The 26,099-nt window shown below is 44.1% G+C and overlaps 1 protein-coding gene and 1 pseudogene across 1 annotated transcript in view; both read right to left on the reverse strand.

Annotated features, from left to right (window-relative positions):
* The window catches only part of AFF3 (ALF transcription elongation factor 3), a 628,646-nt gene that overhangs the window by 547,231 nt on the left and 55,316 nt on the right, over positions 1–26,099 (reverse strand). The window lies entirely within an intron of this gene.
* Positions 18,595–21,079, reverse strand: LOC149874662 (uncharacterized; annotated as a pseudogene).

Raw genomic sequence — 26,099 nt, forward strand, 5'->3', positions numbered from 1 at the left:
CCTAAGACTTGGGGAACCTTATATTCATATTGCCTCAGAACAATATATATAGATTTGCATATTTCAGTGTCATGAGTTTTATTTGCATCACAAATTAAACCTAAAAGCCCAAGCAGATTTGCAAACTGTTTAAAAATAATTTGAGAAAATGGATGTTGTCATATTTTGCTTAACCAGTTAATGCTTTTCTTTCTTGTGCTGTAGTTTTGTAAAACAGAAAATATGTTAGCATCATGTAAGTGTACTGGACAGTAATAAAATGTCTTTCTAACTAGCTGTCCAGTTAGGCAAAATACACTCTAAATCAGCTGTCCAAGTGACTTTACTTAATATGCCTCAAGCAAGACTATTAAAATGCCTAAGGCTATTTAATTTTAATTTAAGATTTGGGTGCACTGAAAACATCCAGGATATCTAGACACTTATTATTTTAAAATAATTTCTTAGAAGAGATGGAAGGATGCTCAAATCCAATGTCTGTTTGTGGACCCATGTAATATGAGATAAATGTTACAGCCTCATTCCTAATGGACAGGTGTTCAACAGTTTCCCAGCTGACATCTTTGATACATTTGGATAGGGGACAGATATGGACACCAGAACATTGAGATTTAACAGTGCTCTGATTTAAAGAAATAACCTCTGTAAAATGAAATTAACTCATAGTAGCGTCAAGAAAGTGTGAAAAGCAGCTACCTAAGATATACCTTCTTTTTTTGCATAAAGTACTTTTTATCAATTTTTCATTTTTCATAAGTGATAGATATACTTAAAACCAATCCATGTTTTTTGGAATATACTAAAGGGATAATCTTGGAATAGAACTATGGGCACCAACAGAAAAGAGTTGATCACAACGTGACTATTTCAGTGGGGCTTGCCTCGTACAGAAGATTATGGGTGAAATTATAAAATAAGTATTGCACCCATGATAGATATACAACTGCTCTCGTCAATTATGTTACACTCTCTGTAATACCCTAGTAAGGTAAGCATTTTTATAATACGTCTACTAAAGTTAGTTCTTTGTTAATCAGATAGAAGTTGCTACATGTGTTAACTCAGAATGGTAGGGACCTCATTATATTTCCTTTGCAAGCTACTTTTTTTCCCAGTTTAAAACCCCAAACCTCTTTGAGAAGCTTTCTAGTTGGCATCTACTCTGTTACCAGTTGTTCCTATAGGTGTCTCCTTCTGAATTAGTTATAATTTTGGTCCCTACCCAGTTTCTGAAAAGCAAACAAGTATTCTCTTTGCCACTCAGACATGTTTTTTTAAATCACCAATATGATTCATTTCTGAAATGGAACACAACACTCTCTTCTCTCTCTTATTTGATGGAAAAATGAATCTAAACACAGGACTTCCAGATCCTTGACGCCCATCCTAAATTGGGTATTGACTGGCATTCATTACTTGCAACAATTTAGAATGATTATGGCAACAACAAAAGAGTGTTGCTATGCCTAACACACCATTTATAAACAGTAACTTAGTAAGAGCTGCAAGCTGAGTGTTGTGTTCCTTTGTTAATAGCAGATGGCAAAATCTCCAGCGTTCATAAGATTGCTTCTTATTTGCATGAACGTTAAAGGAATCACATTTCCTTGAGTGTATGTCACAAAATGTATTTATTTTGGTTCAAAGAGAATGCTGCCAACTGACACACTTTTATTTATTGCAAACACTTTAGTTAATGGAAATTGAGTCTTTTTAATAGTTCCTTTTGTCATTTTGTAATTTGAAAGCAACCCAAAATGTGCATATACTTTCGTAGGTGTTTATACTGTATTCATATCCCAGGAGTCTGAACTGTATGGCACAGATTTGCACATATCACGAGAATGCTCCCATAAAGGTTCTCAACAATATATTGACGTAGCTTTCAAAGCAAGAGTCAAAATGTTCAGGTAATTAGGCAAGACTGGACAACCAAATTGCAGACTGCTGCAGATCTTCTCATATCAATTAATTCCATCTTATAGAATAAGATCAAACTCTGAAAGAGTGCCTTTAAATATTTCACAGACCATGCATGATTATTTTAAAAAATGCAATACCATTATAAATTCATTCTTAGAAGATATCAGTCAAAGTGTGAGTAACCAGGCCCAATTGTTTGAATGAATTAATGTTATATTTAAATAACGGTTAGTATTATTGGCTGCACACGCACATCTCAGTCAACATGGGCGACTGGTGCTGCCTTAGTCAGGGGGGCACATGCCCCCCTCCTCCACAACCAGTCCCACTGATGGGGGAGGGTCCACCGTGGCTGATCCCGGCCAACTGGGGTAGGGGGTGAGCTTCCCCTTCGGCCAATCCCATGACAGCCAATTGCTGTGGCCAATCACTGCAGCTGCTTCCAGGAGTGGCTGTAGCGATTGACCAGCACTTGCTGGGGGCGGGGGCATTGGTGCTCCCACCTGCCCATCACCTAAGTGGCGAGCGCGGCTGGTCAGGAGGTGCACTGGCACTCTCAGGGGGTGTGCATGCACCCCCTATGCATCGCCACTAAGTGGACTTAAAATAAGGCAACTTAACTAAGTCAACATAAATAAGTAGGTCCATCAGAGAGCAATAGAAATGGTTCTGGGCTGGGGTACATGACTTCTGAGGAGATGCTGGGGGAACTGGGCTTATTTAGTATGCAGAAGAAAAGAATGAGGGGGATATAACAGTATTTAACTACCTGAGGGGTGATTCCAAAGAGGATGCAGCTGGACTGTTCTCAGTGGTGGCACATGACAGAACAAGAAGCAATGGTCTCAGGTTGCAGCAAGGGACGTTTACGTTGGATATTAGGAAAAACTCTATCACTAGGAAGGTGCTGAAGCACTGGAATGGGTTACCTAGAGAGGTGGTAGAATCTCCATCCTTCAAGGTTTTTAAGGCCTAGCTCAAGAAAGCTCTGGCTGAAACAATCTAGTTGGAGATGGTCCTTTGAGCAGGGGGTTGGGACTCGATGCCCTCCTGAGGTCTCTTCCAACTTTAAATTTCTATGATTCTGTGATGTCCTTGAGTTGGGCTTTCAGAATAAAGGCTAGCAAACTTATCTGGGTAATCAAACTCTATGAAAAAACAGGAACTGAGATCTGATTTAGAGGCTGTTCTGGTCACTGTTTCTCCTAGGCTGCACTACAGTACTAAGAATAAAATGACCTGATAATTAAAAATTTAAAGGATTTATGGTCAGATTATGCAATGCCCTGCTGGGGTCCCATGTGGGCAGGGGAGAGGGTTGAAACTCAATCCTTCCCCTCCACCTCAGCATCCCAATCTCCGATGGTGTCTGGCCACAACCCACGACCCCCTCTGCTCGAGCATCAAGTGGGGACAAGCCTGTCAGGGATTGTTCAGTCCCTTCCAAGCAGACCAAGTTGGAGTACTGTGTGGGCGGGGCTGGGAGTTTAAATCCTCCTGCCTCCCCTCCACCTCAATGTGCCTACCCAGGCTGGGATGTGGCCATGCCTTCCACCTCCTCCACTGAAGCAGAAAGTGGTGAAAAGCCTGTCAGGGGCTGTTCTGCCCCTCCCAAACAGACTATGGTTGGGGTCCCGTGTGAGTCAGGGATGGGCTTTAAACCCCGCTCCCCACCTTTCGCCTCTGCATGCCAACCAGGCCTGGCTTGTGGCCACACACCCACCTCTGCTTGAGTGGGGAGCTGAGGAAAAGCCTGTCAGGGGCTACTCTGCCAAGCCAGGGGGATGCGGGGGTGGGGGGCCCTGCATGCCCCTGGCAGACCCAGAAATGGACCAGAAGTGCTTCTGGTCCACTTCTGGGTCTGCTGGCGCGCTGCGGAGACCCACACACTTCTGTGGGACACTCCATGTGCCCCAGCATCACAGCACTCACAAGCTGCGCTGGTACCTAGAGGTAGGTAGAAAAAGCATTTAAAGCTGCATCTACGTCCAAATTGCTGAATCTTTCTGAAACTCTCTGAATCTATTCAGAGGTTTCTAATTTGATTCAGAGAGATTAAAGGATCCTCTGATTTGATTCAGATTCGGAGATTCAGCCACCAAATCGGGCCAAATCTCCGCCGAATCGAATCAGGAACCAAAGCTTTGCATAGTCTTACGTTATATGTACCCTATGTTGAATCATAGAAAGATTGGCCCTCCAGAAACTTTTTAAGGCAACAGAGTATTTTTAGAAACCATTTTAATGCTGACAATTTAATTATAATACAACAGACTATTTTGCTTGCTGAATTGCCAAGTAGCACAACAGTGCTACCATTACACATTTGTTTTGCTTTCCATTTCATTGATTATGCCCATGTTCTTTGTTGGCCAATTTATTGATAACACTTCCATTTTCAGCTAAATAAAAATGATGTCTATTTCAAAACCTGACTGCTAATGGATTATGGTGAGCTCTTAGAGATGACAGCTTTACATTTCTGAGGGTTAAATGCTTTCCCTAATTAAATTTAAACCATTGGTTCAATTAGAAGGAAGAGTCAGCCTTTGATGAATAAGTGACATAATCAATTAAATGCAATGCTGGACTACAAGTAACATTTTAAGACTTTTAATCTAGTTTAAAACAGCAGAAGTTAATTTGAGGATTTTTACAGTATTTTCCCCATTTACAAACAGAGATGCCATGGGGGGAAAGCAATTACACTGATTTACTGTTTTCTCTTTGATTGAACATAAAGATGTAGAAGGGGCTCAAAAAAGCAGTAACTTAACAAACTGTGCTCCTATCCACAGACAGATAAAGTACTTACTTTGCTATTTCAAAGAGTTTACCTCCAGGCAGCAGCACAGAGCAAACATCAATCAATGACATGTGTCTAAGATGAGATTGATGTTTACTCTCACAGCTTTTCATCTTACATCCAATAAATTACTTTTCCTTCACCAAAATGCCTGGTTAAATTTCATTTTTCACTTTGCAGTATCAGTTTTAAAACTTTAGCTCCAAGCAATTTTAAAACCAGGATTCATTGATGCTTCAGCTTTTATAGCCTGTTTATGATTTGTATTAACCATGAAACACTACCATGCAAACATGAATATGATCATGCAAAGCCTTGTGGTACAGGGTATTCAGCGGCAGATGTCAATTTAAAAGTGCAGGATTGCTTTAATTACATTCCTGAAAATTCTAAGATTGGAACTAGGAGCCATATTTTTAGAAGCACCTAAATTGCATCCACAAAATTAATGCACATATGCCATATGTGTAAAACCTGCATTTGAGTGCACAAGACAGGCTCTTTGAGTGTGCATACAGGGTAACAGTACAATCAAGTAGCTATTTCTGTAGTCAATTGCAGTTTTATGCATAGAGAGAACCAAAATTAATAAATGGTGAATTTTGTTCAGTCAAAGGATTTTTGCTCAACTACACTGACTAATTTTGAAAGTCTGGATTTAGCAGTGGCCAAGTTAGTCCAACAACCCTCCAAATATTGGCACAGTTAAAAGACCTCAGTAAACTGGACATTTGCTCATTTAAGGGCACCACTTATGGACCTGACAGTGGTAAAGCAAGCCATATTTGCTTTGCCAATATAGCTTCAAATTATTTCTAACAAGATGCATTCAACCATTAATTCCAAAGCGTTTTATTACAAGAAGAATAACCTCATCACATTATAGAGCCTGCCAAAGCTATGTTAAATATGTATAAACACAAATACACAAATTCAGCAATTTACATGGGATGGGCAACCCTACATAGTTATTATAGCATTGGTCACATTTAGCCATTAAGTGTTCTGATGTAGGTGTTTGGATGTTTAAAATCCTAGAATTAATAAAACAAAGGGAGTTCTAGCAGTAACTTAAACCAAATTGCTAAATATAAAGATGTAAAGTTGACAGGAAATCTGGAGCATTGCCCTGACAATATGCTGTTGAAATACTTATGGCTGGAAAATTTACCATTTATAACTTATATCAACAGTGAATTTGGCCTGGTGTGTTTTCAATCAAACATCACATTAAAAAAATTAACAATACATAGTTGTTTTGAGTAACATTATAATCTGATTAGCAATTGGAAAATTTTATATTTTGGTCCTATATCCTTTCTTCCCTATGAAATAAAATAATTAAAGGAAGAAAATAAAGACATAAAATGAACTAGGAAGCATAGTTGGGTTGAACATATTAGTTTTATAGTCTGGGCTTTTTATTTTCCCCATAAGAAAAATGTTATTGAAGATCAGGAAGAAATGAGAAGTTCTTTTCTAGCCAACTTCACAAGTGCTAACATGTATGAATTATTCAGTTTAAATTAATAGGAGGCCTGTTACAGCTGTGATGGTCCAAGAAATGTGAGAATATTCTCTCAGTTTACACAGCTAATCCTTGTATGCATCTACACAAGATGTTATATCGCTGTAGCAATGAGCTATGACAATATAGCTCATCACTACAGTGATGTAGCATCAGGGTCATGTGTAGACATGCCCACTGGTTAAAAAAGGAAGTAACCATGGCAGAAGAATGACTAAAAAAAGTCTTCAGAGGTGTGCTCCATTTCCTGCTCAAGAGGATTTCTATTTTCTAATCAATGACTTCCTAACGTAAGATGCACACACGGTCCTGGGACCAGGGACCATCAGCCAGGTCACCCCCCTCCCAGGAGACTGACTTCAGCAGGAGCATGTAACGTCTTGCTTGCTTGCTTGCTATCTGATCCATATGACTCACTTGCTGCAGCTTCATGGCCCTACTCCATCAGAAGGTGTGAAGGGTGCCTCCATGTAATCTATGCTATAGCCTGATGGTTAGGATACTTCCAAGGAGGTGGAAGATGTGGGTTCATTTTTCCTCAGGATGAGGACCAGAAACTGAGTCTTCCTACTTCCTGAGCAAGTTCTTCTACTACTGGACTATTTCACAGAAGGTGGGCAACACCCATGACATCTTTGAGATGAATTTAATGCTAGATGCAAAATTGTTCCAAGTCTACAGAAGAAAGGTACCTATCCTCAGTCAGGTGACTTACAGTGCCACTATCATCTTCAATGTTTTTGGCTAGGAAAAGATGTTCAAAAACCCTGAGCCTGAATTGATTCAATCTAACCTGCAAAATCTGAACCGACTTGGAGGTGGATAGACATTCCCTTTTTGTTCCAGAAATGAATGAAGCTGGGAGGAGGGAGCTGCTAGAGAAGGCCTCCCTTCCTCTCCACAATACTGAGCTGAGGGAGGGGCATAGCCAAGCCCTGGCAGGATGCTCTGATTAGCTTAGCAGGGAATTGACAACAGTGTTTATTACCCCATTAAGAAAACAATAGAGGGGCATTACCTGTTGATTCTGCCTTTGTCACAGCAAGGACTGGAGCCAGCTTGTGGTCTGCTAGCTAATACACAAACACCTCTCAGCATGGCAGAGGGGAGGGGGGAATTCCTGCTTAGCAGGGAGTGGTGAGGGAGAGGCAGGGGGAGAAGCCTGCAAGTCTCTGCTAGAGCAGCAACCAGGGAGCAGAGGGGAGGAGCCAGCTCTGCTTTGGAGAAGATCCCCTCCCAGCCCAGAAAGCATGCCAGAATGCTGGGGGTGTCTAGTGTAACTTAAACCAGCAAGGGGTCTAGGATAGACATTTCTCATAGTGTGGGGTCCCCGGGGATGGCCCTAGGGCTCCGTGACTGCCAATCTTGCCCAACTGGCACCCTTTTCCTTTCCTGCCACGTCTTGCTGTAATTATAATAAATAGGGAGACTGTCCTCAAGTTTACATTTGGACACAGTCCTGATGGACCTTGCTTAACCCAGTGGTTTCTTGGACCCCTTTTGGGTCCTGCTCAAAATGGATGTCTCATGAGATACCCTCAGCCTTATGGGCTAGATGTGTGGCTCCAAAACTGCCCCTTTACCACACCCCAAGCCTTGCAAGTGACATTCAAATGTTGTCCCTCTGAGGCCTTAGTCTAGCTCAGCCTCCTGTCATCGCTGGGCTCTCCACAGCCCTGTCATCTGTGTATCCCCTGGCACTGGGCTCTGTTCTCATTGCTATGCCCCCTAGTGCTGGGGTCTGCTCACCCCCTTTGTCACCATGTCTCCTGGCGCTGAGGTCTCCACACTGTAATGGGCCCCAATGAGGCCTCCTCCTTCCCCAGTAGCCTCAGTCTGGTCCACTGGTTTATAAACAACAACCAAAATATGAGCCCCTGGGCTATAACATAATACAACCAGTTCAGGGTGCACCATGTCCCTTTAAAAGAGTTAAACTTCCACCCAGACCTTAAGTGCCTTGTTGCCCAGGGTACTTGGTGAGCTCCTGGAGCTCCACTAGGCCTATAGGCAGCGTATCAGGCAGCCACCAGCGTCTCTGGGCAATTCTTCCCTGGAGGCTCCTTCCCCTGACTGCTGCCAGAGAACTAACCCCTGTTAGCCTCAGACCTGGGGTTTATGTGCGCCCAGAGCCCTGCCTTCTTCCGGTCAGCTGACCAAATGCAGGCTAATTCCCTTGTTAGCCTGCTGCCATAGTAACCTACACCTGTGGGGATTTCTACCTGGCTCCTAGGGCCCTCTCCCTAGGCAGTTTCTTGCTCTTAAAGGAACAGGCACTTTAGTGCCCTATGACAACATTCCATAAACCAATTTGAACCAAACCAGTTAAGACTGATACTACATTCAACAAGGTTTATCTCAAACTGGTTTATGTTCACTGGACATCTGTTCTGTTACAGGTTTAAACCAGTTTCTGATAGCTTAAACAGGTTTATGTGTAATCTCCATCCCTAGTCTTTGAGACAAGTCCGATACTATTAACTCTAGGTTTGTTCCACCACGCCTAACAGAGGGTGGCTGTTCAGGAGCAGAGGTGGAGTTTAGGTGCTTCTGTGCACATTCTGAATTGCAACAAGGTTTACACTAGGGGTGCACAGATAAAGATTTTTTGGGTCAGTACCGATGGCTGATTATTAACAAGTCATATCAGCCAATACCAATCCAACTGGCAATATGCAGCCCAACAGCTTGGAGAGCAGGGTTGGGTAGTAAGTCTTTTTGGGGGGGAAGAGGCATGGGGGAGCAAAGGGTTGGGGGGGGGCGAGCGAGGCCCCTGCGGTGAGTGGAGCTGGGCCTGGGACAGGCACTCTAAGCCAGGGTGGAAGACAGGACAGAGCTGCAAGAGGCTTATCTGGGGGCCGTGGGGAGGTAGTTGGCAGATCCTGCCTCTATGTGCATGCCTAGGGGAGCCTTGGGGAGAGTGTGCCCCCTGGATTAGTGTATAGGGTGAAGGTAGGCTGCCACTGTGGGCTGGGGCTCTTCCCAGTGAGGAGGCTGGGCCAGGGCTGTGCTTAGGCTGGGCAGCAGCAGCACTGGGGTAGGGGGGCTATAGGGTGAGCTGTGGCCACCCCAGAATTTGCCGTAACCACCCTGTAGTCTCCACTCCCAGCACTGCCACCACCCAACCCCAGCATAGCTCTTGCCCAACCCCCCTGCCAAGAAGACCCTGGTGCCATCCCCAGCCCCAGCCTACAGTAGCAGCCCCTTTAAAAGGGCCCAATCTCGTGAAAATCTTCAGATGAAGATGCTCCAAAATGGAGCACCTTCATCAACTTCTGTCTGCACCGCCCCTGAGCCCCAGCACTGGTTTCAGAATCGGAGGGGGGAAAGGGAGCAGAGAGAGCTCAGTCTAGGAGTGTTGGAGGGTGGAGCAGGTGTATTGGAGCCCCTCTCCCCACAAGATGGAGGGAGCTCCAATCCAAACACCCCACCTAAAGAACCCCCAGAGTGAGCTCCCTCCACTCCCTTTACCCCCTCCCATTCTGAAAACAATGCCAAGGCTCAAAGTGGGGAGAGGACCCAAACCCTGCAGGCTCACAGCTGCTCTAAACAGCAGCTGAATTCCCCAATCCTCCCAAATGCAACACCAAACTTCTGTTGGGTCTGGGAGATCATTGTAACTCATGGCACTTCCTGTAAAGTGGCATGAATTACAACAGAGAGCTGCTCTTCTGTCTGCACCTCTTTGTCCTTTCTGAATGACTTCTGAGCATGGATAGCAGCCCTAGTGTAGATGTTGAGGGAAACTAGCAGTTCAAAATGAAGGTACGTAGTGATTTTAGGCACTGACTATTTGGCTATTTAGCTTATGAACAATTTGAATTGTTCTTTAGAATTCCAGTGGCTAAATTGCACTTAAATCATATTTGGGTATGTTAAGAACCTATTTGCATATATGTAATGTCCCTGAAATGCACAAATTTGTAAAAACGTGTGGTTATCTCTAGACATTTAATTCTAGAATAAAATTCATAAAAATATCAAAATACAACACTCATTACCATAAAGCACAGGAGGCATAATTGCACTTTTATGTAATATTGTACTTTCAAGGAAAGACAAAGTACAGTATTCCATTATGAATGTCAGTTGTTAGCAACCATCAATTCTATGACTCATGAAAATGTCTACACATGTTTTATTAACAAAGAAACATTTCCAATTTACTGTTACTATAATGGATAATGACTGAAGGTTCATCAAGGTTAATCAAGAAAATGATGTAAATTTTATCATGTTATGTTTCACTTAGCTTAAAAGGAATCTTGTGTAACAATTTTTCTGTGCATGTTAAATCAGTATTTATTTTATTACGGAAAACATAAAATGGTTACAATGAGAAACAAACAATGAACATATGACACTGCAAGTCATTACATTTTATATTTGCATAGAAACCCACTTCTTCCTCAGCCACTCAATGGACATTCGTGGAGTTTGGTTTTGTATACATACTACCTTACCTTAGATTTATTTCTCATAGCTACATAGCTAGATAAAATTACAGATGTACCATCATGGCTCAGAGTTAAGTTTAAGCTGAATTGTGTATGTATATGGAATAACATACAGCCATATACACAATGAACATGAATGAAGAGAAATTTAAAACAAATAAAAAACTGCAATCAAGCTACTATAAACCCTGTCCCTGGTCTATTTAAATAATACATAAGTTCAGTAAAGTTCAGTGTTAAAGAAAAAGATTTTTTGTCATACAAAAAACATGAAATAGTAAAGAAAGCATGACGGGTTCTTTCTAACGATAGCCTTTTTGTTTGTATTAGGAATTGGCAAGATCATTTTTAGTTTAGTACAAGTGAAATGAGAATCAGATCTATACATAAATTGTTACTTATGGATAGGGAGGAATGAATCGAAAAAGTGAAAGGTGGAAAGCCTAAAGGTGGAAGTCTACATGGGTGATCATCACCATGAAATAATAAGAGTTCAAGATTCTGAAGGAAGAAAGGAGAACAAACGAAGGACGGTGGGATTTCACAAAACAAGATTTTTACAAACTCAGCAAAACAGTGGTCAGGATTCCACAAGAGAGAAGTTTAAGGCAAAACAAAATCCAGGACACCCAACTGTACCTTAGGAACAATATTCAGCAGTGACGTAGCAAGCCAAGTTGGTGCTTGGGGCAAACCACGTAGGAGAGTGGGGAGTAAGGTAGCATGCAAAATCTGTGAGGCAGGGGTAGGGGGAAGGCAAGTTTTGAGACTGGAAGTGTGGATAGGGAACACAGGTGCAAGGATGAGGGTGGGAGGCAAGGCTTCTGAGAGTGGGGGCATGATTTCTGATAGGGTGGAGGTGTGTACGGGCATAGCAGTGCTGCCTGGATAGAGCCCATGGCGGTGAGAAGGCAATTCTTCCACCCCTCCTAACTTAGCACCTGGGGCAGGTGCCCCATTCACCCACCCCTACATATGCTTCTGATATTAGTGATGCAAAAGTAGGCTATCCTGGTGCAAAGAAAGGAGAGAAAGCACCACCATAGATCAGTTCTGCTAATCAGTGAACAGACTAGATTCTTTGGGTAAATCTGATATCTTTTATTAGACCAACTCAAATGGTTGAAAAAAATTCTTCTTAGCAAGCTTTCGGGCACAAACACCCTTTGTCAGGCTGAGGAAGTGTCTGCAGATGGTCTGTACTCTTCCTGGATGAAGTAGTAAAGCAGCCAGAGGCCAGTACATGCGCAAGAAAGCCAGCCAGTTAAAATGTAAATTGGGGTGGTCAGTAGGTGAGAGACAGGTGGTGGGGAAAGGGGAATGAAAATAGCTGTAGTCAAAGGATGAGAGACAGGAAGGTGGGGGGAAGGGAATGAGAAGGCAGCTCAGCTGCTTGGAAGAGCCCAATGCAGCTTTTCGCAGGTTTCCTGCTGCCCAGGTGAGCAGTCCAGGCTCCATGGCCAGAGGCAGGGGCTTGCCCAGGCCCAGGCTGGTGGCAGGCAGCTGCACTGGTCTCCACAGAACTCCATCCTGGCTCCTTGCGAGCAGTGGGTGTACATGTACCTTGAGGCCAACAGCAGAAAAGGGGCCGAGGGCAGCACAGCCCCAGCCCCTTCCCCACCATCAGCCACAAAGCACATGCGCACCCACTGCCAGCAAGGAGCTGGGTGGGGGTCTGTGGAACACAGTATACCACTTGCTTGGGGATAGGCCACAACCAGAGTTTAAATTAAGCACCATGGGGGAGGTAGATCCTGGGTTGCCCTTTACTTACAAAAAGTGATCTTCACCATAAAAAGGTTGGAGACCACTGGCCTAGAGCAGGGGTTTTCAACCTTTTTTAGTCTAAGTACCCGCAGCAGCTAGATGCCAAGCAGGGGGTGGGGGTGTCGCATGGCTGGACACTATGGGGGGGAGCACACGGTCAGATGCTAAGAGGATGGAATGGCACGTGGGCAGGCAGGGAAAGAGCACTGCCACCTCCCATGAGCAGGGCCACGGCAGGGCGGGGAAGCTTATCAGGCTGGTGTGTGGTAACGGTGGCCACCACATGCAAGCTCCCCTGCCCTGCAGAGGGGTGCCACTGCCCTTACCCCACCCCGGCTCTGATCCTGGTAGGCAGCAGTACTCTGTCTCCACCCACCCGTGCATACTCCCTAGGACCAGTCCAAGTACCCCCAGTTGACAACCCCTGTCTCAGAGTATGCATGGAATTGGGTGAGGTATTTACAGAGCCATTGACTATTATCTGTGAGGAATCAGGGAGGTCAGGTGAAGTTCCAGAGGACTGGGAAAGGGCAACTATTGTGCCCATCTTTAAAAAAAATTGAGGAGGATCCAAGGAATTGCAGAGCAGTCAGTGTAATAGTGATACACAAAAAGATACTGGCGCATGTCATGAAGCAATCCATCAAGCGAACTGAGGAGATCTGGAATAGCCAACATGGACTGATTAAGAGCCAGTTGTGCTTAGCCAAACTATTTTTCTGCTTTGACAAGGTGACAGGTTTTGTAGATGGTGGAAAGCAGTGGATGTAGTATACCATATACCATTTTGTGCCGTCTCCCATGACATTCTCATAAGGCAGGGGTGTCAAACATATGGCCTACGGACCAGACCCAGGCCATGGAGCCGTATGATTGGACCCCAGACTGGGGTCTCAGACTGATCCTGTGTGCAGCATACGCCTGCTCCAGCCCCACATGCTCCATGCAGCACATAGGCTGGGCCCAGTAGCATGGGTGCTGCAAGCAGCACAGGGAGGTTGGTTGTTGTGCACACTGCATGCAGCACCCATGCTGGACTGGCTCTACACACTGGTTCTGGGGCCAGTTGTAGACCAGGTTGTGCCAGAGCCAATGTGTAGGACTGGTCCGGCAGGACACTATTTGTGGCACACACCCTGTGCTGGCTGCCTGTACTGTATGCAGTGCATGTGGCCAGTCCAGCCCCGTGTGCCTCATGCAGCTTGTGGCAGCCCCGGGGCTCACTGTGCACGGAGCACAGAGGGAGCTGGCATGAGATGCAATCCAAATTCAAGCAGCTGGTTTATGGAGAAAAGGTGCATATTGTATGTGAGAGAATGTGTTACACAACCCCTCTGTCTGTTTTAATTAATAAGGATATTACATCCCTGGGAGGTGGAAAGTTGAGCTATCAGAGTAATCAGTTCATCCCATTGAAGATGTTGCAGTCTATATGTTATTGTAATAGAGCTTGTTCAAAAACTGCCTAGAGCAGGTGTAAGAAATGTTTTCGGTTGTAGTGCCAAAAAACCTGCAATGTCTACCTTGTAAGGTGCCAGAGTGCTGGCATGGCAGAAAAACAAAACCAGGGTATATGGCAGGACACTGCATATTAATCTAGTTAATCATCAGAAATGTTGCCTTTTTTTTTTTTTTTTTTTTTTTTTACAGTAAGTACTAAGTTTTCTAAAAATTCTAAACCTGGTGACAATAAATACAAAGGTAGTATATGAAGTTTTATGCCTTCTAACTGTAAAACTTCCTGAAGTTCATGCAAACCAAAGGCAGAGCAAACAATGTAAACAGGCAAACAAAAGTAGAAAGTTAGAAAGAACTGATTATTTGAAGTGTGTCTAAATCTGGGTAAGTATTTAAGCATTTCCAAGAAGGCAATCAGAGAGCAGAAAAACATGCACAAAAAAGTGAGCAATCTGAAATGTTCAACTCTAGGGATGTGAAGTACAGAGATCAAAATAAACTGAATACAAACTGTTTTAAGACATAAAAACTGAAAAATATAAACCGGTTTAAGAGAAAGTGAAAAACTGAATAAGAAATTATTTAAGAGAACAAAAGAAACTGAATAATATGAACTGGTCAGAGAGAGCAAAAACTGAATATGAAATAATTTAACAAAGCAAAATAAACTGAATAATATGCAACATTAAATTCTCCTGTGCTTTGCAAGCTGAATCAGCACCACCACACCAACAGGCTACTGAGCTATCTGTTCCCCAGAACCACATGCTTCCCCCATAATATGCAGAGGAGGCAGACAGTATCCCTGCCTGTGCTCTCCTCACCCCACCCCCAGTGCCTACCATGGTGCTGGGAGCTGTGGCTCCTCCAAAGAGCCCAGAACAGCAACTTAAAAACATTTTTTTTAACATTTTCCTTAGCACACCTCCTGGTGTGCCGAAGAAAAATGTCTCCACGCGCCACTAATTGGCACATGTGTCAGGGCTTGCCTATCCTGGGCTAAGGTCATATTTTTTCAAGTTGACTGTTACAAGTTTCCTGCTGCACTCCTCTACAAAGTTCATGAAACTGTAAATCCATTTCCACTTCAAATCTTTATGGTATTTCTCCTGAGTTTCATTTTGCTCCCATTTCTTTTGCCCAATCAGGCATGGCAAAGCCTGTTTCTAGTCACCAAACTGAAATGAAAGTAATGATACAAGAAGACTCACTAAAATTCTTCCCATGCTAGAAGATATCCAAAGATGCCTTAATTATATTCTTGGATATTTTTCTGGCATCCTCTTACAGAATCATAGAAAAGTAGGGCTGAAAGAAGCCTCCACAGGCCATCTAGTCCAACATCCTGCTTGAAGCAGGATACCTACCTGAACTATCCTATATAAATTTATTGCCTAACCTATCAGACAAAGTATACAGTCAAACCTGACCCAATCACAAGACATAACAACCTAACTTGCCACAGGTAGAGCAGGGGAACCAAGGTGGTCAATGTCCTGTGCATAGGCAACTGCTGCCTCCCGAGTCTGAGGGGTCACCAGATCACTGATGGGGGTGTGGGGTCCCCCAGCAGCCAATAGCCAACCAGGAAGAAGGGGAGAGGTCGCCAAGCCTGGCACTTCCAGTTTCACAGCTGGAGATTTCAGGGGATGCATGGTCAATCTCAGGGGGTCCGCGTGCACCCAGGTGCGCTCCCTACACATCGCCGATAGTCCTGAGACTGCAAGAATTGTTAAATTATGCTTGAGAGATTCAAGGAAAAGGGCCACACCCTCTGCTACAGAGGAATGTAAACTCTACCCCCAAGTCTGTACCACTGTCACCATGGGAAAAACTTCTTCCTGATCCCAAATGTGGCAGTCAGTCTGACTCAGATCAGAGGGGTAAAACACTCTAACCAGGCACCTCCAGGTTTTAGTCCCAGCAAGAGCAATGGCCCTGGCACACCGCAATCAAATCCGCTGCCTTGGCTGCAGCTAAACACACTATGCTTCTGAGGAAGGCAAAAAAAATCTCCTGACATGTAGCAACAGGAGGGAGAAAAAAATCCCTTCCCAGCCCTATGTGGCAACCAGCAAAGCCCACAAGCGTGGGAAATACCCATAATATAGCACAGGCATAGCTACTCCTAGATTAACCCTGACCAAAGTTATGGTCTTCTTGAACCTCTCCAATGATGGTGACTCCACAACTTCCCTAGGCCATCTATTCCACTGCCTCACTGTTCTAACAAGAGTGAAAAAGTTTTTCCTGATAGTCAGTCTTAACCTACTGGAGCAGAAAGTATTTCCAATACCCGCAAAACAAAAACAAAACAAAAAGAAAAGAAAGGGTAATTATGGATGAAGAAGCTTCACCAAGACTTTCCAATACAGAGAGGCCAATAAAATGATGGTAATCAGGACCTCTTCTGCAATTTAAAAAACAAATTTACTGGACAGGGATTCCATCCATCTCCTTTCTGCTACTTTGTGCTCTGTACGTCAGTTTATTAAAGATCGGATATCCATAGTCTTCTGGGGGTTTTGTGGCTCAAAAGGCTGCAAATGGATACAGTTTTGATGACTCCCTAGGGTATCTATAACCTTTGTAAACTGCCATGACTGCTTGTCATGCAGTTTATTGACACATACTGTGTACTCCCAGAGCTGCTGAATAGTGGGTGAAGAGTTTTATGAATGTTTTTGAATGAGAGTAAACATTTTTAAGACCTAAATTAATCTGGTTTGGGATCTGCTTGTACATACTTTACTTGTTCCAGATTTTGCAGTCTTAAGGTCTGAATTTAAAAGTGATAACTATCAAGTCACCAGAGGAGGCTATCAGATGCACACAAAATTTTATTGGAGCAACTTTTGAAACAAGCAAGAACATGTGTTAACACACTGAAACACAGAATGGCTCTGGTGGTAAGGAATTTGTGCCTCGTTTGTATCTGCCTCATTTACTGTTAAAGCATCTAAAAAAGCTTGTGTGCAGAGAGAGGAGTAGACAAAGAATAAGAGAAGGGACTAGGAAAAAAACATGAAAGATAATGAAAACGGAAAAAAGCCACACTCTGGATGCTGGCCAGGCTCCGCATGCCCTTATTGCTGGTGCTAGAGCCCCAGGAGGCCCCCAGGACCTCAGGTAAAGCTGCTGGGGCCAGCCCAGGTGCTGGACCCAGCCTCCCCTACTCCACCTGGGGCAACTTACCACACGCAAGAGCCCGCATGCACGGGCATTCCCTGGGGACAAGCAGCAGCGGCATAACTACTGGCTGCTGCTATTTGTCCCCAGGGAAACACGCACGTATCCTCATCTGGATGTGCCCCTTGAGTACTAGCAGGATCTTGAAAAAACATCAGAAAAGGCTGTTTTACTACCTCTTTTCCTACAGGTCAGAGGAATAGAAGAGTGGGGGTAATCTGAGAGGTAGGAAGGGTAATATAGTTGTGCTGAAATTAACAGAGTACAGGGAATCAGAGCACTATTAGTAAATTGTTTTTTGGTTGAAGTCCAAGTGCAACAAGACAGAATCCACATGCGGATGCTTGGGATCCCCCAATGCAAAACAAACAGAAGCTGTTATTAGCCAAAGAACATTCTGTTAATGACATATACTTTTAAATAGTAAACTGTTACTACAAATATCCTTCCTGAAAACTTCCCCAGATAGCCATGCTGACATGGCTTCTGAGCACTAGAGGAAATAGCATAGAATTACTCATTTTTATTGCTGGTGAGGCAGAATAATCCTGTAAAGCCAATCCAGTTAGGTTTTAATAGCTCTGGAAAATTGAAGAAATGTGTCTTAACTAAAGTATTATTTTAAGTTTGAGACTTTCTTGGGAATCTTTCAATCATAACAACAACATTTCATTTTGATCTGAACCAAACCATTCTATTAACTAAGTGACAAAGTTGTGTGCCTGTGTTTTTAAGCAACTGTCAAGAGCATTTTGCTGTTCCCAACAGGGGAATAAAGAGTACCTAACCTGATACATAGTGGGGAGAAGGAATGTGGAGAGACAGTTTTAATGGGATTCCAGAAGGGAAATCTGACATTTGTTTCCTAACTTTTTTTGGATTTTAGATAAAAATGCAGTCACATAACTGATGGCACTTATGCACATTTTTTCTTTAAAAAGCATATAATTTTGTTCCTTTCTGAAGTATCAAAGCAATAAAAAGAAAGCTTTCACAAAATACTCCATTAATGAATCTACTCATTTGAAATGTGTAAATCCAAAACAAGGGTGTAGGCTGTAGCCATGTTGGTCTAAGGACATGGGCAGACAAGGTTCTTTGGGTGAATCTGATATCTTTTATTAGACCAACTTAAATAGTTGGAAAACAATTATTAAGCAAGCTTTTGGGTTCAAAAACCCTTTGCCAGGCTAAGGAAGTTTCAGCAGTTTGTGTGTGCTCTTCCCGGTTGGAATGAAAAGTAAGGAAGCCAGAGGCTTGGCTGGTCTGCATACAAGACAGGTAGTCAGGGAAAATGTAGACTGAGGAGTCAATGGGTGAGAGACTGGGGGGTGGAGAGAGAAGAGGGATGAATAGTGAAAAGATACCTGGGGAGTCGGATGTCAGGCAGGTTATAATGTGTCATAAATCCAATGTCTATATTTAGTCCATGATTTTTAGTATCTAAGAGGTTGATGAAGTGGAGTTCATAGGCTCGTCTCTGGGAAGTGTTTTGTAAGTTTCCTTTGAGGATCAGGACTGAGAGATTGGAGAGAGAGTGGTTTTCTTGTGAGAAATGTGCCCCCACAGGTAACTGGGTATTCCTATCTTTGATAGATTTCCGGTGTGCGTTCATTCTGGTGCACAGTTGTTGTTTTGTCTCTCCTATGCATTTTCTATCAGGGCATTTGGTGCAATGGATGAGATATATTACATTTCTGGAGGTGCAGCTGTAAGAACCAGGAATGCTGATGGCTCTGTTGTGGGGTGTAGTAATTGTGGGGGTGGTAGAGATGTGTTGGCAGGTTTTGCATTTCTTGTCATGGCATGGTCTGGATCCATTTGGTGTGTTCTGGGCCTAAGGAAGTTTGCTTCTGGTGATGAGATTAGCAAGGTTCAGTGCTTGTTTGAAGACTAGGGTGGGTGGCTCTGGGAAGATCTCTTTAAGAATAGGGTCTCTTTCTAGTACGGGTTGCAATTGTTTGAGGATTTTCCGTACTGGTTCAAGGGAGGGGTGATATATTATAACCAGCAGTGTGCGATTTGTGGGGGGGTTTCTTCTGTACAGCAGCAGTTCTTCATATGGTATCTGGGTGCCTCTTTCAAACATGTGATCTATTTCTCTGGAGGAGTGTCCTAGTTGAGTGAAAGCCTTTAAGATTGGTGAGGTGGCAATCCCAGGTGTTCTCTTCAGTGCAAATTCGGTGGTATCTGAGGGCTTGGCTACATAATCACAGCTTTTTTGGTGTGTTTAGGGTGATTGCTGGTTCTGTGCAGATATGTATGTTGTTGAATTTCTGATGGAATTTACCAAATCACCATCCCTCCATCCAACTTTCTCTAGAATACTCCAGCACCAACATCTCCTTTTTAGATACGATGATCAGTATCCAGAGGAGACCCTGAGCAGATCAAAAGTGACTACAGGACCCTGTGTGCAAGGGTAGAGGGGACAGGTGCTCAGGTGGTGTTTTCTTTGATTCTTCTTGTCAAGGAAAAGGGCAGAAGCAAGTGTATCCTGCAGATCAAGACATGGTGTCACCAGCAGGGCTTTGGCTTCTTTGACCATGAGATATTGTTCCAAGAAGAAGGATTTCTGGGATTCACCCAGCAATCCACCTGACAAAGGAAAGAGCATCTTCACAGACAGGGTCACTAACCTAGTGATGAGGGCTTTTAACTATGTTTGCCGGGGGTAGAAACTAAAGCCTTGAGGTAACTGAGGAAGTGGGTGACCTGGAGGGAGCAACAGGAGAAATGTTCTCATACTTTCTGAAAAATCAGGGCAATCAACTAGTTACTTAAGGTGCCTGTACACAGATGCACAAAGCTTGGGAAACGAGCAGAAATAATTGGAAGTCCTTGCATAGTCACTGTGATGTGATTAGAATAACAGACACTTGGAATAGCTCACATGACTGATGCACTGTCATGGATGGGTATAAATTGTTCAGGAAGGATAGACAGGAGAGAAGAGGAGTTGCACTTTATGTAAAAGAGCTGTATGATTGCTCAGAGCTCCAGTATGAAACTGGAGATAGGCCTGTTGAAAGTCTCTGGGTTGGGTCACAGGGAAGAGCAACAAGGGTGATGTCATGGTAGGGGTCCACTATAGACCACCGGACCAGGAAGAAGTGGTGGATACAGCTTTCTTCAAACAGCTAATGGAGGTTTCCTGATCACAAGCCCTGGTTCTCCTGGGGGACTTCAATCATCATCACCCTGACATCTGCTGGGAGGGCAATACAGCAGTGTGCAGGCAATCCAGGAAGTTTCTGGAGGGTTGGGGACAACTTCCTAGTGCAAGTCCTGGAACAACCAACACAGGGTGTTGCTCTTCTTGACCTGCTGCTCACAAACAGTGAAGAATTGGTGGGGAATGTAGTAGCGGATGGCGACTTGGGCAGCAGGGACCACAAGATGACTGAGTTCAGGATCCTGAGGAAAAGAAGGATGGAGAGCAGAAAAGGACAGACCCTGGACTTCAGAAAAGCAGACTTTGACTCAGTCAGGAAACTTGTGGGCAGGAACCCCTGGGAAGCCAGTCTGAAAGGGAAAGGAGTCCCAGAGAGCTAGCTGTACTTTAAAGAAGCCTCACTGAGCGTGCAAGAATAAAAGCACCCCAAATGGCAGAAGACCTGCTTGGCTTAGCAAGGAACTCTTCAGTAAACTAAAATCACAAAAAGGAAGCTTATAAGAAGTGGAAACTTGGACAAACAATTAGGGAGGGGTATCAAAGCATTGCTCTGGCATGCAGGGATGAAGTCAGGAAGGCCAAAGGCCAGCTGGAGTTTCAGCTAGCAAGGGATGTGTATGGTAACAAGAAAGGTTTCTCCAAGTATGTCAGTACCAAGATAAGAATCAGGGAAAGTGTGGGTCCCTTACTGACTGGGGGAGGCAACCTTGTGACAGACGGTTCAGAAAAGGCTGAAGTGCCCAATGGTTTTTTTTTACCTCAGTCTTCATAGGCATGGTCAGCTCCCAAGCTACTGCATCTGGCAGTACAGTTTGGGGAGATGGGGAGCAGCTGACAGTGGTGAAAGAACAAGTTAGGGACTATTTAGAAATGCTGGACATTATAAAAGTCCATGGGACCGGATGGGATGCACCTGAGGTGGCTAATGAGATTGTAGAGCAGCTGGCCATCATCTTCAAAAACTTATGGCGATCAGGGAGGTCCCAAATGATTGGAAAAGGGCAAAACATAGTGCCCATATTTAAGAAAGGGAAAAAGGAGGATCCAGGGAACTACAGACCAGTCAGCTTCACCTCAGTCCCTGGAAAAATCATCCTTTCCAACCCTAATTTTCTATGATTCTAGTGTAAAGGGACATTGAAGGTTGCTTACTGACCAGAAGGTATACTACAGCAAGGTTCATCTCTTGACAGACGCTGTACTAAGGCAAAGGAAATTTATCCTAATGGGGACTCTGTACTCAGGGCAAAATGAAGCTGTCCCAGACAGGGACATCTTGATAGAGGTAAAGAATGGAAAAGCCCCAGCCAGGGGTTTTAAATCAGAGAGGGACAGTTAGGGAGAGCCTACAAAAATCCCAGCCTCAGGACTGGCTGGAAGGGTATCTTTAAAAATAGGGAGGTTTTTTCCTGCCCAGAGACAGGGAGAGAAGGAGAGAAGGGTACACAGTGCAGGGAGAAGGCTGTGACTTGCTCCCCCAGAGCCCACTGGAGCTGTGGTGACCTGTTGACAGGTCAGAGGTGCACTCAGTGACCCAGGACTTGAGCCGGGGCTTTGGAGGGAGCGGGCTGATCCCCTCAGGCAGCTGTCTGAGGAGTATGTGAGTTTGCTTGTGGGAAGCAAGCCCTCCAGTTACTGTGTGCAATTTTAAAGGAGGGGTGCAGAGCTGCAGAAGCCCAGCCCAGTGCATCCCCATTGCTCTGACAAAGGGATGCAAGACTCAGGGAACTAGCCCCAGTTCATCAGTGTGTGTGTGACCTGAAGGGAGGGCATGGGCTGCAAGAGCCCAACCCAGTGAATCCATGTGTTCATCCGTGGGAGAAGTGTATCTGCTTTAGCCTGCAGCCCGAGCTGCATGGCCCACTGTACATCATGTGTTGCAGAGACTCAGATGTGGGAGCAGCTGCCAGCAACGCAGCGACACCTGGGCTGACATGGGAGGACCCCAGCCATGAAGAACCTGCCACAATGCAGTGGGAGGAGCTGGGGATTGTGTGTAAATTCATTGGGCATAAAGGTCATTAGTAGCGTTTATAAATAAGAATCCAATAGCTCATATTGTAAATATTAAACAGTTTATTTATTAGTGTTTCAACATACAATTACTGTTTATGCTTCTCCTTTAACCTATATCACACCTGAGAGGTTATCAATTTGTGAACCCCATCAGTACCCAAGTGACTATCTCCATACCACCAGTGCTGCTTTTATGTACTGTATATAGGGTTATTTCGAGAGCAACTTGTAATTTGAATTCACTTATAGCTATATCTTGTTCTGTATATAATTAAATTGTACATAATTAAGTATTTGTAAATAATTATATCAGTGGTTGCAAAGGGTTTGTAAGTGTAAAAGCTCTGTTTCAGCTCCTAGATGAGCCAAGCAAGGCTTAAGCTACTGGGTACCCCAAGATTCCAACACCGGGATGTAGTCTGCAGATAGCACCATGTGCCAGGTTTATGTTATGATCCACACATGAATTTAATTGCATTTAATTGCTCCCTGCCAGTACTATCTTATGGCAATGTTAATTAGTGTACTGAAGCCTAATACCATTGAACATGTAGACAGTGACGCTCTACTCTGCATCTAATTAGTCTACTCCTCAGTTAAGCGCATGTATAGACACAGCCTAGAACATTTAGACACCAGCCATTAGGCATTAATTTAGATATTATTACATAGTGTATCCTATGTAGCCTTAACTGCCACTAGGACTCATGAGGAAAGGCTGTCTCTCAGATAACCAGGGTCAAAGCAGCCTTCCTTTATAAATGAAGGCCAACAGGTTGAGTGGCATCAAGCACCAAGTTTCAATTCATGGAAGAACAGATATAATGGATGTGCTCTGAAGTTGCCTACTGGGGTATTCCATCTCAGCTATGGCTTCTTCATTGCCTGTAGTCTTGTGACCAACATATCCTAAGCCAATCCTAAAATCTCAAGTGTTTCCATATACTCAGGATCCTCCTGCCATTCCCTTATCACCACCTCTGTCTTTCTGCTAAGCCTCAACCAAGTCTTATTCTCAGGTAGGCACTAAGAAAGCATGGATGCTGCAAATCCATCAGAGGTTGATGCTACTGAGACATACTGGCTGTGTCTACAGGAGATGCTACTGCGCAGTAGCTCACTGCTACTGCACAGTAGCACTGGGGGGGGGCACTAATTGTGATAAGACACTACTGAGCAGGGGTAATGAGCTACTGCACAGTAGTGTCAGGAAAAAAAAAAACAAAGTGTGTGAGGATGCTACTGCACAGTAACACTGGTTACCATGGGTGACTGGTGCCTCCCAAGTCTGGGGAGGCACCCTCAGGCACCACCAGTGGCATTGGCAGTGGGGGTGGAGCTGGTGAGCACCCGCAGCCATCACTGGTGATGTCAGTGGTGGGAGCAGAGTTGGCAAGCACCTGCAGGCATTGCTGGTGGCCTCCCTGTGAAGGTGGGCACATACCCCTCCCCCTCAGTGTCCCCTCCATGCTGGTTACCCTGCAGTCATTCAGTACTTAGTTATGCAAGTGCTAAATGACTGCACAGTAACAACTGCTTAGTCTGCCACTCATGTAGACAATGCTACTGAGGATGATACCCTACTTTAAAGTGCTCTCACCTATATCTTGACCAGGTAGGGAGCAAAATAGAGCCTTGCAGAAACCCACAAAAATGATTGTTAGGGACAGAAGAGCATCAAACTACATTCTAGGATTCTCTTAAATGAAACTACTAGCACTGTCTAACCCAGCTAAGAAGCATGGTCAAACTAATAAAAGGTTTGTGGTTGTGGTTTTCAGGATTACAGACTCTGACAGACCTAAGAGAATCAGGCTGGATCAGCTAATCATAGACTATAGCTAAGAGAAGATGGATAACTCATGACAGAGCTGTTGTTCCTTCAACATATCCAGATCTCAACTCGAACTGAAGAGGATCAAGGAAATTTGAAAACATTAAATAGCCAGGTGCAGATCAGATTTGCACCCTGGGCCAGGTTTATTTTCCCAAGTTGGTGAACATTCTTGTGCCCCCCCCTACTGCAGCTGCTGCTCCCAGTTAGTGTCGCATCTGATTGCCACTGATTGTTATAAGTGGCAGCAATGTGCAGCACAAAATTCAGCAGTGACTGAAGCAGCATGTGCAGTAGGAGGGTGCAAGAGGGTCCTTATACCTGACTGCTGCTGTCACTGCCCTGGCACAGATTCGCCAAGATAGAGGCCTCCCTTTGGGTGCCCCCTCTAAATTACTGTCCAGTGCAGATGTTCTACTTACCCTTTCCTGGGTTAAGCTATTGCCCAAGTGTCCTAACCACAACCTTTTAAAAACTCTTCACTACAAAGGGAAATGTAGAAAGAAGTTAAAAATAGATAAAGCAAGCAATGGCAAACAATAAGTTCTTGAACAAGCTGCTAACCACCGCTATTTGAGGAAAGCTGCCACCTTACTCTTCCCTCAGGTACATTACTTATGTCTTTTTTGGTTCTCTAAACTCTTCTATATGTGTTTCAACAAACCTCAAGCAGATAATTTACAGAGGATGCCTTCAGTACCATTGGAACCTTAGTAAAACTAGATGGAACTTCACAAAAACGGATACTCAGTAGATAGCACAGATCTATTCACAAGAAAGTGCCCAACAGAGTTATCAACTTTGAAATAGGATGTCACCATTTCTCAAAGTGAAAGATTTGGTTATCTTGGTGTGGATAAAGCAGAGATTAACCACACTGCCAATCACAGTAAAGGAGTATAAAGAAATAGCATAATGGGGATAAAAATCGGGAAAGCTGATGCACAAAATGAGTTATCACTGGTGTGAAAGCTACAAGGCAACAGGACAAGGTTCTATCAGCACACTGGAAGTAAGAGAAAAAAAAACAAAACACAAAAAACAAAGGAAAGTGCAGGGAAGGAGAACAAATAATGGATGACAGAAGACTGAAGTACTCCAGGAAGAACCAGGTCATTATAGATTAGATAGCCTAGCTTTGAAACCTGGAAAAACAGTACAGTAAATTATTAAACAAATCAATTTATAAACACTTACAGGTTAAGATGATAAAAACTACCAACATGGATTTTTAAAGAAGAAATTATTCCAAACCAATCTAATTTCCTTCTTGGAAAATGTAAGTAGCCTAGTGGATAAAGTGTAGATTTAATGCAGTTTGTAACTGTCCAGACATCCCACCCGGGACTGAGGATGGGCTCGTAGTATGGGCAACAAGCAGGAGGAACTCACCCTCCGGCTGGCTGACACCAGCCCGGACATAGTGAGGATTACGGAAACGTGGTGGGACGAAATGCATGATTGGGCGGTCAATGTCAAGGGCTATAGGCTGTACAGGAGAGACAGGATAGGAAAGAGGGGTGGGGGCGTGGCGCTCTATATTAAGGAGGAATACACATCCTTGTTAATTAGCAAGGAGCCAGGGGAGGGGCACTCTGAAGTGTTTTGGGTTAGAGTACAAGGCAGTCGAGGGGAAAGGGACTTAATGGTGGGAGTCTACTACAGACCTCCCAACCAGGGAGAAGAGCTTGACCAGGAATTCTTAGGTCAGCTCACAGAGGTAGTGAAGGCTAACGATGTGGTTGTCCGGGAAATTCAGGTCCCCCATGACATCTGTTGGGGAGAGCAGTCAGCCAGGTCTGAACGCTCACGTAGGTTCTTGGCCAGAGTGCAGGACCTCCATCTAACCCAGGAGGTGCACAGCCCCACCAGGGGGGATGCCTTGTTGGACCTAGTGCTGGCCACGGGTGATGACCTGGTGAGGGGGCTGCGGGTGCTTAACCACC

The sequence above is a fragment of the Crocodylus siamensis genome, chromosome 1 (assembly GCF_052110815.1).
Source record: "Crocodylus siamensis isolate JL-2025a chromosome 1, ASM5211081v1, whole genome shotgun sequence".
Taxonomy (NCBI): domain Eukaryota; kingdom Metazoa; phylum Chordata; order Crocodylia; family Crocodylidae; genus Crocodylus; species Crocodylus siamensis.